At 47.2% G+C, this 13935-nt stretch overlaps 1 long non-coding RNA gene and 1 other non-coding gene across 2 annotated transcripts; one reads left to right on the top strand and one right to left on the bottom strand.

Moving 5' to 3' along the window:
• Positions 1–600: 600 nt before the first annotated feature.
• LOC126949431 (U6 spliceosomal RNA) lies at positions 601–702 on the bottom strand. Its single transcript, XR_007723735.1, has one exon. It is a non-coding gene; the product is annotated as a U6 spliceosomal RNA (small nuclear RNA).
• Positions 703–2085: 1383 nt separating this feature from the next.
• On the top strand, positions 2086–9117 carry LOC126948012 (uncharacterized). Its single transcript, XR_007723308.1, has 3 exons — positions 2086–2657; positions 2762–2841; positions 8846–9117. It is a non-coding gene; the product is annotated as an uncharacterized LOC126948012 (long non-coding RNA).
• Positions 9118–13935: the final 4818 nt, after the last annotated feature.

Raw genomic sequence — 13935 nt, forward strand, 5'->3', positions numbered from 1 at the left:
TGCAGTGGCCGGATCTCAGCTCACTGCAAGCTCCGCCTCCCAGGTTCAAGCGATTCTCCTTCCTCAGCCTCCCGAGTAGCTGGGACTACAGGCTCCCGCTACCACACCCAGCTAGTTTTTTGTATTTTTAGTAGAGACGGGGTTTCACCATGTTGGCCAGGATGGTCTCGATCTCCTGACCTTGTGATCCACCCGCCTCGGCCTCCCAAAGTGCTGGGATTACAGGTGTGAGCCACTGCACCCGGCCTCTTTTCTTTTTTAAAAAAAGAATTAAAAATCTTAAAACTGGCCGGGCGCGGTGGCTCAAGCCTGTAATCCCAGCACTTTGGGAGGCCGAGATGGGCGGATCACGAGGTCAGGAGATCGAGACCATCCTGGCTAACACGGTGAAACCCCGTCTCTACTAAGAAATACAAAAAATAGCCGGGCGAGGTGGCGGGCGCCTGTAGTCCCAGCTACTCGGGAGGCTGAGGCCGGAGAATGGCGTGAACCTGGGAGGCGGAGCTTGCAGTGAGCTGAGATCCGGCCACTGCACTCCAGCCTGGGCTACAGAGCGACACTCCGTCTCAAAAAAAAAAAAAAAAAAAAAAAAAATCTTAAAACTTTATGGGACACTTTACGAATTTTAGTTCATCCTTGAGCAAGGGCCATGCTAATCTTCTTTGTATTCTTCCCATTTTAGTATATGTGCTGCTGAAGCAAGCATGGCCACCATTCTTTTTTTTTTTTTTTTCTGAGACACAGTCTTGCTCTATCACCCAGGCTGGAGTGCAGTGGTGCAATCTCAGCTCACTGCAACCTCTGCCTCCTGGGTTTAAGGGATTCTCCTGCCTCAGCCTCCCAAGTAGCTGGGATTATGGGTGAGTGCCACCATATCCTGCTAATTTTTGTATTTTTAGTAGAGACGGGGTTTCACCATGTTGGCCAGGCTGGTCTCAAACTCCTGACCTCAAGTGATCCTCCCGCCTCAGCCTCCCAAACTGCTGGGATTACAGGTGTGAGCCACCGTGCCTGGCCCTCAGTTCCAATTCTAGTCTAGGGTTAGTGTTTTGGTTTTTTTTTCTATTTGTTTTTTTGAGTCATATCAAATAGATATGAGACCCCTGGAATTCTAAGACATCCTGGATGAACTCCACAAATAACTGATACTAACCTTGAGCCAGAAATAGTTGTACAGTAGCTTTACTATCCTATAATTCAAGGTTATTTTTATTGTTAGCCTGTTTCATCTGCAGTAGCAAAATCTAGTTTCAGTTAAATTGGTTTCCTCAAGCACTAAGTGATGCCTACATTCTAAGGGGACTTACTCTAGCACACACAAATCCTGCCTTGGGAGGCACGTGAGCTTTGTCATCTACCCACACAACGATCCTTGAATTATCCTTATGGTCTCTGGGCTGCTTCGCCCCCTCCAAGACAGCAGGGGGCGTTCTCCCGCGTTCTCATCTGTAGGGTGCCTTCATGCCTAAGGGTTGTCTGGCCTACCGGTCTGTGTCACCCTTGAACATACAGGAAATGTTGGGGCAAGGAAAACTCGGAGTTTATCTGAGGCTGTCACCCTTGCTATGTTGTTTTGGAGCTTGCAGGGGTCTGGGGCTCAAGGTGTCGTTCTCTAGGAGCTCACACTGCACCTGAACTTGTAATGCTTCTTTTTTTTGAGATGGAGTCTCACTCTGTCACCCAGGATGGAGTGCAGTGGTGCAATCTCGGCTCATGGCAAACTCTGCCTCCCAGGTTTAAGTGATCCTTTTGCCTCAGCCCCTTGAGTAGCTGGGATTACAGGTGCCTGCCACCACACCCGGCTAATTTTTGTATTTTTAGTAGAGATGGGGTTTCACCATATTGGTCAGGCTGGTCTTGAACTCCTGACCTCAGGTGATCAGCCTGCCTCAACCTCCCAAAGTGCTGGGATTACAGGTGTGAGCCACCACGCCTGGCCATGAACTTGTAATGCTGCTTCTTCACCACCTCTTCCGACCCAGGAAGTCTTTATTTGGTTTGAGGTCGGGGAACCCTGTCTCACTCAACATCAGGTATTCTTTTTTTTTTTTTTTTTTGAGACGGAGTCTTGCTCTGTCTCCCAGGCTGGAGTGCAGTGGCGTCATCTCAGCTCACTGTAAGCTCCGCCTCCTGGGTTCACGCCATTCTCCTGCCTCAGCCTCCCGAGTAGCTGGGACTACAGGTGCCACCACCATGCCCGGCTAATTTTTTTTTGTATTTTTAGTAGAGACGGGGTTTCTCCGTGTTAACCAGGATGGTCTCGATCTCCTGACCTCGTGATCCACCCACCTCAGCTTCCTAAAGTGCTGGGATTACAGGCGTGAGCCACTGCGCCCAGCTTCTTTTTTTTTTTTTTTTTTTTTTTTTGAGAAGGAGTTTTGCTCTTGTTGCCCAGGCTAGAGTGCAATGGCGTGATCTCGGCTCACCACAACCTCTGCCTCCTGAGTTCAAGCGATTCTCCTGCCCCACCCTCCCGAGTAGCTGGGCTTATAGGCACCCGCCACCATGCCTGACTAATTATTTGTATTTTCAGCAGAGACAGAGTTTCACCACGTTGGCCAGGCTGGTCTTGAACTCCTGACCTCGTGATCCACCCGCCTTGGCCTCCCACATTGCTGGGATGACAGGTGTGAGCCACCACGCCCAGCCAACATCAGGTATACTTACAAATCTATTTTCTTGTGTTGAGTTCGTTCTGTTTCTCTCTGAAAGGTAGATTTTTGAAATGCAAAAGCATGAAACTAACTTCTTTTTCTCCCAGGTGAACCCTTTCCTGAAGGAAGAAATGGAGAATGGCCCAGATGACGAAATGACGGAAGGATCACGTAATCCAAGGATAGGGTAAAATATTGGTTAATATTTTAAAAACTTATCCTATCATGCATATGCGATGTCACTGACTCTTTTCAACAATTTTATGAGAAATAACCTCTATTGTATAGTTTAGGAAACATTCAGAGAGGTTAGGGCTACACAGCTAGAAGCAGAATTTGGCCAGGCGCAGTGGCTCACGCCTGTAATCCCAGATACTGAGGCTGAGGCAGGAGAATTGCCCGAACCCGGGAGGTGGAGGTCACAGTGAGCTGAGATCGTGCCATTGCACTCCAGCCCAGGTGACACAGTGAGACTGCATCTCAAAAAACAAACAAAACAAAAAATAGAAGCAGAATTTGAATCCATGTCTATCTGATTCTAGAATCCTATCCTTGCCATCTCATCGTACAATACCTATAGGCATTTAAAAGTGTAACTTCGGCCGGGTGCGGTGGCTCAAGCCTGTAATCCCAGCACTTTGGGAGGCCAAGACGGGCGGATCACGAGGTCAGGAGATCGAGACCATCCTGGCTAACACGGTGAAACCCCGTCTCTACTAAAAAATACAAAAAACTAGCCGGGCGAGGTGACGGGCATCTGTAGTCCCAGCTACTCGGGAGGCTGAGGCAGGAGAATGGCGTGAACCCGGGAGGCGGAGCTTGCAGTGAGCTGAGATCCGGCCACTGCACTCCAGTCTGGGCGACAGAGCGAGACTCCGTCTCAAAAAAAAAAAGAAGTGTAACTTGAATGTTCCAGTTCTTATCAGCCCAGGGGTGCAAATAAGGTCACATTAACACTTACCCACAACTTTGCTGGCAGCTCACCCCTCATTTGCTCACACAGAACCTCAGCTTCCTTCAAAACGCCTCCCCAAAAGATTCTTGTAGCTATCCAAGAATGAGTTTCCTTTAAGAAGTACTGCTGCTCCCTCGTCTGTACTCCTTGGCAAGGAGAACTGACACAAACATGATATTCTTGCTGCTCGCTGTGCCATGAGTAATAAAGTCCTTTCTCTCACACCAGGAATTGAATGTCCTCTGCCAACATTCATGAAGCAGTAATAGGCTAACTTACTAGCTTGTTAGTAGGGTAAAATCATCCCAGACCTGACACATGGCACAGGCTTGAGGTCAGGTGCTATGTGGTGGTAACCACAAGAAGCTGTTCGGAGCCCAGTGAGAACTGAGTGCTATAGACTGGGCCCAGTGGCTCCTGCCTGTAATCCCAGCACTTTGGGAGGCTGAGGCAGGAGGATTGCTTGAGCCCAAGGGGTTTGAAATCACCCTGAGCAATACAGGGAGGTTTTTTTTTTTTTTTTTTTTTTTTTTTTTGTAGATGGAGTCTCACTCTGTTGCCCAAGCTGGAGTGCAGTGGCGTGATCTCAGCTCACTGCAAGCTCCGCCTCTCAGGCTCAAGTGATTCTCCCACCTCCGCCTCCCGAGTAGCTGGGGTTACAGGCTCTCACTGCCACGCCCAGCTAATTTTTTTGTATTTTAGTAAAGATGGGGTTTCATCATGTTGCCCAGGGTGTTTTTGAACTCCTGAGCTCAGGCAATCCACCCGCCTTGGTCTCCCAAAGTGCTGGGATTACAGGAATGAGCCACTGCGCCCGACCAATACAGGGAGATCTTGTCTCTATAAATTTTGTTTTTTAAATTAGCTGGCCATGGTAGTGCACGGCTGTGGTCTCAGCCACTTAGGAGGCTGAGGTGGGCGGATCATTTGAGCCAGGAGTTTGAGGTTGCAGTGAGACGTGATCACGTCATGGCACTCCAGCCTGGGCAACAGAGGGACGCTTTTCCTCTAAAAAAAAACTGGAAGAAAGAACTGGTTGCTATAGCAGTGGCTGCCATAAGAGAAAGGTAAACAAAGGAATCCAAAGAGGTGTCTCTACTCTCTCTGCAAATCTCATGAGCCACTGTCCTGCTTACTGTCAGCGGAGACTGGGAAAGCTAGTGCTCTCAAGCAAGAGCCCCCGTGACGGCTGGGCGAGGCGGCTCAGTCAAGTCTGTAACCCCAGCACTTTGGGAGGCCAAGGCAGGCAGATCACCTGAGGCCAGGAGTTCGAGACCAGCCTGGCGGTGAAACGCCATCTCTACTAAAAATAGAAACATTAGCTAGGCATGGTGGCACACACCTGTAGTCCCAGCTACTTGGGAGGCTGACGCAGGAGAATCACTTGAACCTAGGAGGAAGAGGTTGCAGTGAGTCAAGATTGTGCCACTGCACTCCAGCCTGGGGGACAGAGTGAGACTCCATCTCAAAAAAAAGAAAAGAAAAGAAAAGAAAAGAACTGCATTTTCTGGTTTGAAATAACATATGAGATGACTTTCTTTCTTTTCTTTTCTTTTTTTTTTTTTTTTTGAGATGGCGTTTCACTCTTGTCGCCCAGGCTGGAGTGCAGTGGCATGATATCAGCTCACTGCAACCTCCACCTCCCGGTTTCAAGTGATTCTTCTGCCTCAGCCTCCCAAGTAGCTGGGATTTTAGGTGCATGCCACCACACCTGGCTAATTTTGTATTTTAGTGGAGATGGGGTTTTTCCATGTTGGTCAGGCTGGTCTTGAACTCCCGACCTGGGAGACCCACCCACCTGGGCCTCCCAAAGTGCTGGGATTACAGCCACCGTGCCCAGCCATGCACTGACTTTCAAAATATGAGGCTGTCAATGACTGTTGATTTTGAGGTGTATTCAATGAACCAAGTTGTCCCTGACTGATTTGATAGATTTATAACCTGTTCTAGTGGTTACTTGTTGGCTGTAGAACAATCTATCTTTTCCTAGGAGTGTGGGAACTCTGATTTGCATTGGAAATGTTTCTGTAACTCATTATATAGAAAGGGTCAATCTTCCTAATATACAAAGACCACCTAAGGTCAGGTGCAGTGGCTCCCCCTCATAATTCCAGCACTTTGGGAGGCCAGTGTGGTAGGACTGCTTGAGGCAAGGAGTTGGAGAATAGTCTGGGCAACATAGTGAGACCCTGTCTCTACCACCCACCCCACCAAAAAAAAAAAAAAAATTCAGCCAGTTATTGTTGCTCACGCATGTAGTCCTAGCTAATAGGGAGGCTGACACAGAAGGATCGCTTGAGCCCAGGGGTTCAAGGCTGTAGTGAGCTATGATCACGCCACTGCACTCCAGCCTGGCAACAGCAACATCCTGTCAAAAAAAAAAAAAATCTCCTAGAAATTGAGAAGAAAATGACCAACAAACCAATAGAAAAATAGGAAAAGAGTTCAAATAATTACAAATGGCTCAGAACACTGGGGAAAAAAAAAAGCCTAACCTCAACCTCAGTCATAATAAATGTTTTCACTTTCTTCTTTTTTTTTTTTTTCGAAATGGAGGTTTTGGTCTGTCACCCAGGCTGGAGTGCAGTGGTGTGATCTCAGCTCACTGCAACCTCTGCCTCCCGGGTTCAAGCAATTCTCCTGCCTCAGTCTCCCAAGTAGCTGGGATTACAGGCATGTGCCACCATGCCCAGCTAATTTTGTATTTTTAGTAGAGACGGGGTTTCTCCATGTTGGCCAGGTTGGTCTCGAATTCCCGACCTCAGGTGATCTGCCTGCCTCAGCCTCCCAAAGTGCTGAGATTATAGCTGTGAGCCACCGGGCGCCACGAATGATTTTTTTAAAGCCAAAGAAAAGAGGAGTGGTTAGTTCAGAACCCTTTTGGTTGCCGTAGAAACTTAAGGCTTTTGCTATTACATAACATTAAAATTGCCACTTCCTCCTCTAAAGACCTAAGTCTGAGATAATTAGCTCTCATCGTGTTCTCAGACTGTGACCTATTCTTCCCAGCCCCAAAGGAACATTTGTTTTTAAGATTATGCTTTAAAAAGTACTACTGGTTTGCGCCCAACGTGTGGCAAGTAAAAAACAAATAAAAAGTACTATTTGTTTAAAAAGTTAAATTCTTCTAAAATCAAACTAGTTAAATTCATGTCATTTTTAGCTTTACCCAAATAAAAGATTTAAAATAAGTTTTCTAAGCATTTGCCAATAGAAGGAATCCATTCATTTTTTTTGTTTATAAGATTCTTTTCCACGTTGCCCAGACTCTTCTCCAACTCCTTGCCTCAAGCAGTCCTACCACATTGGCCTCCCAAAGTGCTGGGAGATTCTTGAGATTCTGAGAATTTTAAGCAGTTTTCCAGTCAATAAACTGATAATAGTGTTGTACAAATTAAAGCACCTCTCTCGAGCTCTCTGTGGGTGGAAAGGTTCTCTCGCATGTTAAAACCAAGTTGATTTAGTATCATGTCAGTGCCTCCTGCTACAATTGTTACACAACTTCTCTCTCTTGATTTGTTGTAATGTAGGTTTACCCTGGAGAGTTACTTCATTATGATCTATTTTTAATTATTCCAATGCCCTCCTTTTTTTTTTTTTTTTTTTTTTTTTTTTTGAGACAGAGTCTTGCTCTGTTGCCCAGGCTGGAGTGCAATGTCGGTTCACTGCAAGCTCCACCTCCCGGGTTCAAGAGATTCTCCTGCCTCAGCCTCCCAAGTAGCTGGGACTACAGGCGCCCGCCACCATGCCTGGCTAATTTTTGTATTTTTAGTAGACATGTTGGCCAGGTTGGTCTTAAACTCCTTACCTTAGGTGATCTACCCACCTTGGCCTCCCAAAGTGCTGGGATTACAGGCCTGAGCCACTGTGCCCAGCCTGATCTGTCTATTAAAAGGAGGGCATTTGCTGGGCGCAGTGGCTCACGCCTGTAATCCCAGCACTTTGGGAGGCCGAGACAGGCAGATCACGAGGTCAATAAATCAAGACCATCCTGGCCAACATGGTGAAACCCCATCTCTACCAAAAATACAAAAATTAGTTAGGCGTGGTGGCAGACTCCTGTAATCCCAGCTACTCGGGAGGCTGAGGCAGGAGAATCGCTTGAACCCAGGAGGCGGAGCTTGCAGTGAGCCGAGATCACACCACCGCACTCCAGCCTGGGTGACAGAGCGAGACTCCATCTCAAAAACATAAAATAAAATAAATAAAAATAAAGGTTCTTTAGTTTTCTCCCATAGATCCTTAATGAGGCTTAACCTTGCCTGGGAATTTGTGAATAAGCATCATTTTTCCACACATACTAATCCATCTTGTCTAGATAGGAGCTTTATAGGTTTGTGCCTTAGACATTTCAAGACACCTTAGTCCAGAATCTATTAAAGGAAAACATGTCTGGTGTGTTTTCTTTCCCTCTCTTATCTTGTAGCGTCAAACCTGCCATCCTAAACTCTGCTGATATAAAAACCTTTTGCCCAGACTCCTTTGCCAGTTGGCTTCCTGTAAAGTTCTATCACTAAGCGGTCCTAGGAAGGAGGAAGGGCAAAGGAGGCTGCTGCTGCTTCTTTTTTTTTTTGAGACAGAGACTTGTTGTGTCACCCAGACTGGAGTGCAGTGGCCCGGTCTCGGTTCACTGCAAGCTCCATCTCCCAGGTTCAAGCGATTCTCCTGCCTCAGCCTCTTGAATAGCTGGGACTACAGGCGCCGCCACCACACTGGCTAATTTATTGTATTTTTAGTAGAGATGGGGTTTCACCATGTTGGCCAGGCTGGTCTTGAACTCCTGGTCTAGTGATCTGCCCCCCTCGGCCTCCCAGCGCGCTGGGATTACAGCGTGAGCCCCCGCACCCGGCCAAGGAGGCTTCTTCTTTGTTCCTCTTGTCCATGGTGCCCGGCAGTGCCAGTTGACTCCAGCCTCCAAATTCTTCCAGCCCTTCTAGAAGTAGACTCACTGGGACATTTCAGAGGTAGCAGCAGCAGCTGGGAGGTGCCTCCTCAGAGGTCTGCACACTTCTTCAGGGTCTGCAGAGTCCACTCACCCCAGGCCTCAACTCCTACCTTCCAGTCATCGAAACCCTTCCCTTTTGTTTCTCACCTTTGAAGTGGGGAGTCGCTTCCTCCGCTTACCGTCCTTAGGTGATCTCAGTGTTCCCTTTTCCTCCAAAACCTGTGTAACCAATTCCCTCTACTGAATACCCTCTGCTGAAATCCTTATCGTTGTTTCTGTTTTCTCAACCAGACCCTGAACAATATGCCCAGTTACAACCAGCATGAACAGAGCTCTCCTTCTTATCCTACAACTCAGGAAGTCCATGGTGAGTCAGTCTGACCTGAAGTAAAAAGAGACAACTGAACATTTCATGAGCCTTAAGACATGGAAAGCAATGATGAAAAGCATGGACAGGGGCCAGGTGCGGTGGCTCACGCCTGTAATCCCAGCACTTTGGGAGGCCAAGGCAGGTGGCTCACCTGAGGTCAGGTGTTCAAGACCAGCCTGGCGAAGAGGGTGAAATCCCATCTCTACTAAAAATACAAAAATTAGCCGGGCCTGGTGGTGGCAGGCACCTGTAGTCCCAGCTACTTGGGAGGTTGAGGCAGGAGAATTACTTGAACCCAAGAGGTGGAGGTTGCAGTGACCCGAGATGGCGCCACTGTACTCCAGCCTGGGAGACAGAGCAAGAGTCTGTCTCAAAAAAAAAAAAAAAAAAAAAAAGAAAGAAAGAAAACAAAAGAAAAAAGAAAGTATGGACAGGCAGACTCAATTTATGATCCCTCCCCGAGAGAGTGAGTTCGGAATTCAAGCTGTAGGGATGAAGCCTAATTGTAGCAGCCTGACACCACAAAAGTCAAGGTTGCCCCAAACTCACGTTGAACTCAGGGTCCATGTTACAAATCCTGCCAAAACCAGGCAAAATATTCTAGAAAAAAATCAGACTGAAAATTTAAAGTTATGATTGTTTATGATGATCTTTACATAGGAAGAAGAAATGGGTAAAAATACAATACAGGCTCAACTCTCCCACAATACAGACTCAACTCCCCTACAATACAGACTCAACTCCCCTACAATACAGACTCAACTCTCCCACAATACAGACTCAATTCCCCTACAATACACACTCAACTCCCCTACAATACACACTCAACTCCCCTACAATACAGACTCAACTCTCCCACAATACAGACTCAACTCTCCCACAATACAGACTCAACTAACCCACAGTACACACTCAACTCCCCTACAATACACACTCAACTTCCCTACAATACAGACTCAACTCTCCCACAATACACACTCAACTCCCCTACAATACACACTCAACTCCCCTACAATACAGACTCACCTGTCCCACAATACACACTCAACTCTCCCACAATACAGACTCAACTTCCCTACAATACAGACTCAACTCCCCTACAATACAGACTCAACTCTCCCACAATCCAGACTCAACTCTCCTACAATACAGACTCAACTAACCCACAATACACTCAACTAACCCACAATACAGACTCAACTCTCCCACAATACAGACTCAACTCCCCTACAATACAGACTCACCTGTCCCACAATACACACTCAACTCTCCCACAATACACACTCAACTCTCCCACAATGCAGACTCAACTTCCCTACAATACAGACTCAACTAACCCACAATACAGACTCAACTCCCCTACAATACAGACTCAACTCCCCTACAATACAGACTCAACTCTCCCACAATACAGACTCACCTCTCCCACAATACAGACTCAACTCCCCTACAATACAGACTCAACTCCCCTACAATACACACTCAACTCTCCCACAATACACACTCAACTCCCCTACAATACAGACTCACCTCCCCTACAATACAGACTCAACTCCCCTACAATACACACTCAACTCTCCCACAATCCAGACTCAACTCTCCTACAATACACACTCAACTAACCCACAATACACACTCAACTCTCCCACAATACAGACTCAACTCCCCTACAATACACACTCAACTCCCCTACAATCCAGACTCAACTCCCCTACAATACAGACTCAACTCTCCTACAATCCAGACTCAACTCCCCTACAATACAGACTCACCTCCCCTACAATACACACTCAACTCTCCCACAATACACCCTCAACTCTCCCACAATACACACTCAACTCTCCCACAATACAGACTCAACTTCCCTACAATACAGACTCAACTTCCCTACAATACAGACTCAACTCTCCCACAATCCAGACTCAACTAACCCACAATACAGACTCAACTAACCCACAATACAGACTCAACTCTCCCACAATACAGACTCAACTCCCCTACAATACAGACTCACCTGTCCCACAATACACACTCAACTCTCCCACAATACACACTCAACTCTCCCACAATACAGACTCAACTTCCCTACAATACAGACTCAACTAACCCACAATACAGACTCAACTCCCCTACAATACAGACTCAACTCCCCTACAATACAGACTCAACTCTCCCACAATACAGACTCACCTCTCCCACAGTACAGACTCAACTCCCCTACAATACAGACTCAACTCTCCCACAATACACACTCAACTCCCCTACAATACAGCCTCACCTCCCCTACAATACAGACTCAACTCCCCTACAATACAGACTCAACTCTCCCACAATCCAGACTCAACTCTCCTATAATACACACTCAACTAACCCACAATCCAGACTCAACTCTCCTACAATACACACTCAACTAACCCACAATACACACTCAACTCTCCCACAATACAGACTCAACTCCCCTACAATACAGACTCAACTCCCCTACAATACAGACTCAACTCTCCTACAATCCAGACTCAACTCCCCTACAATACACACTCACCTCCCCTACAATCCAGACTCAACTCTCCTACAATCCAGACTCAACTCCCCTACAATCCAGACTCACCTCCCCTACAATCCAGACTCAACTCCCCTACAATCCAGACTCAACTCCCCTACAATACAGACTCAACTCCCCTACAATACAGACTCAACTCTCCTACAATACACACTCAACTCTCCCACAATACAGACTCAACTCCCCTACAATAGACTCAACTCTCCTACAATACACACTCAACTCTCCCACAATACAGACTCAACTCTCCTACAATACAGACTCAACTCTCCTACAATACACACTCAACTCCCCTACAATACACACTCAACTGTCCTACAATAGACTCAACTCTCCCACAATACACACTCAACTCTCCCACAATACAGACTCAACTCTCCCACAATACACACTCAACTCCCCTACAATACACACTCAACTCCCCTACAATACACACTCAACTCTCCCACAATACACACTCAACTCTCCAGTCTTTTTATTTTTCTTGTATGTCCTTCCAAATGGATCCTGTCTTTAAAAAAATAAATAAAATTTTAAAAATATAATAGAGATGGGGTTTCAATATTTTGCCCAAGCTGGTCTGGAATTCCTGGGCTTCGTTAATCCTCCCAGCTCGGCCTCCCACAGTGTTGTGATTACAGGTGGGATTACTCTGCACCTGCATGATCCTGCCTTTTTAATACCTCCAAGTTTTTGGTGTCTGTTTCCCAAACTTTGATCCACACCACATATGCAGAGCTAGTAGGAGAACTTGAGTAAGTCAAGAGGCATTTCTGAGAATCAGTTTCTTCTGCAGCCAAGGTGTCTTGTGACCCAGGATACATCTGGCAGGGAAGAGGTAAGTGGAGCCTTCATCAGAAGACAGATCACTGCAATTTATTGGATGCCATATCTGGGGACTTAAGGTGGCACAAAGTCACGGATGACTCCAAGAAGCGAGACTTCCAAGAAAAAAGTGGGACTGGCAGAGCAGTGGGGGTGGAGAAGAGCCGGAAGGAAGGAACTGTCACTTATTAAGGACTATTTTTCTCAGGGCCGTGCCAGCTGCTTTACACATTAGTCACTCTGGTGGTTACATTATGATGTCCATTACAATCTTCTTCTTCTTCTTTTTTTAAGACAGACTCTCGCTGTGTCGCCCAGGCTGGAGTGCAGTGGTGCTAGCTCTGCTTGCTGCAACTTCTGCCTCCCAGGTTCAAATGATTCTCCTGCCTTAGCCTCCTGAGTAGCTGGGATTACAGGTATGCACCACCACGCCCAGCTAGTATTTGTATTTTTAGTAGAGACGGGGTTTCAGCATGTTGGTCAGGCTGGTCTCGAACTCCTGACCTCAGGTGATCATCCGCCTGCCTTGGCCTCCCAGTGTTCTGGGATTACAGGTGTGAGCCACCACACCCAGCCTCATCACAAATTTAAAAGTGATGTAATGAAAGCTAACTAGCTCCCGCAAGGTCACACAAGTAGAGATCAAGTTAAAAAGAAAATTATTTTATTTTTTCTCTCCTGCATGACATGACTCTGGTTTGATTCTCAAACTCACGTCAAAGTTACTGGGCCTGCCAGGCATGGTGGCTCACACCTGTCATCCTAATGCTTTGGGAGGCCGAGGTGGGAGGATTGCTTGCAGCCAGGAGTTCAAGACCAGCCTGGGCAACACAGTGAGACCCCCATCTCTACCAGAACAAATTGTTTGAATTAGCAGGGTGTTGGGGGATGTTCCTGTAGTCCCAGCGACCCTTCCACTTGGGAGGCTGAGGCAGAAGGATTGCTAGAGTCCAGGAATTGGAGGTCGCAGTGAGCTATGATCGCACCACTGCACTCCAGCCTGGGGAGCAGAGTAAGACTCTGTCTCTCAAAAAAAAAAAAAAAAAAAAGTTAACTGATCCTATAGTTCAATTTCCCTTTTTTTTCTTTTTGAGACGGAGTCTTGCTCTGTAGCCCGGGCTGGAGTGCAGTGGCCGGATCTCAGCTCACTGCAAGCTCCACCTCCCGGGTTTAGGCCATTCTCCTGCCTCAGCCTCCGGAGTAGCTGGGACTACAGGTGCCCGCCACCTCGCCCGGCTAGTTTTTTTTTTTGTATTTTTAGTAGAGACGGGGTTTCACGGTGCTAGCCAGGATGGTCTCGATCTCCTGACCTCGTGATCCGCCCGTCTCGGCCTCCCAAAGTGCTGGGATTACAGGCTTGAGCCACCGCTCCCGGCCTTTTTTTTTTTTTTTAGATACTCTCACTCTGTTGCCCAGGCTGAAGTGCAGCCTTGACCTCCGAGGCTCAGGTGATCCTCCTGCTTCAGCCTCCCACGTGGCTGGAACTACAGGCTGAAGCCACCATGCCCGGCTGGTCTTTTTTCCTTTTCTTTCTGTAGAGACAAGGTCTCACTATGCTGCCCAAGCTGGTTTCAAACCCCTGCGCTTGAGCAATCCTCCCACCTCAGCCTTCCAAGTAGCTGGAAC

Source organism: Macaca thibetana, chromosome 2, assembly GCF_024542745.1.
Source record: "Macaca thibetana thibetana isolate TM-01 chromosome 2, ASM2454274v1, whole genome shotgun sequence".
Lineage (NCBI taxonomy): Eukaryota > Metazoa > Chordata > Mammalia > Primates > Cercopithecidae > Macaca > Macaca thibetana.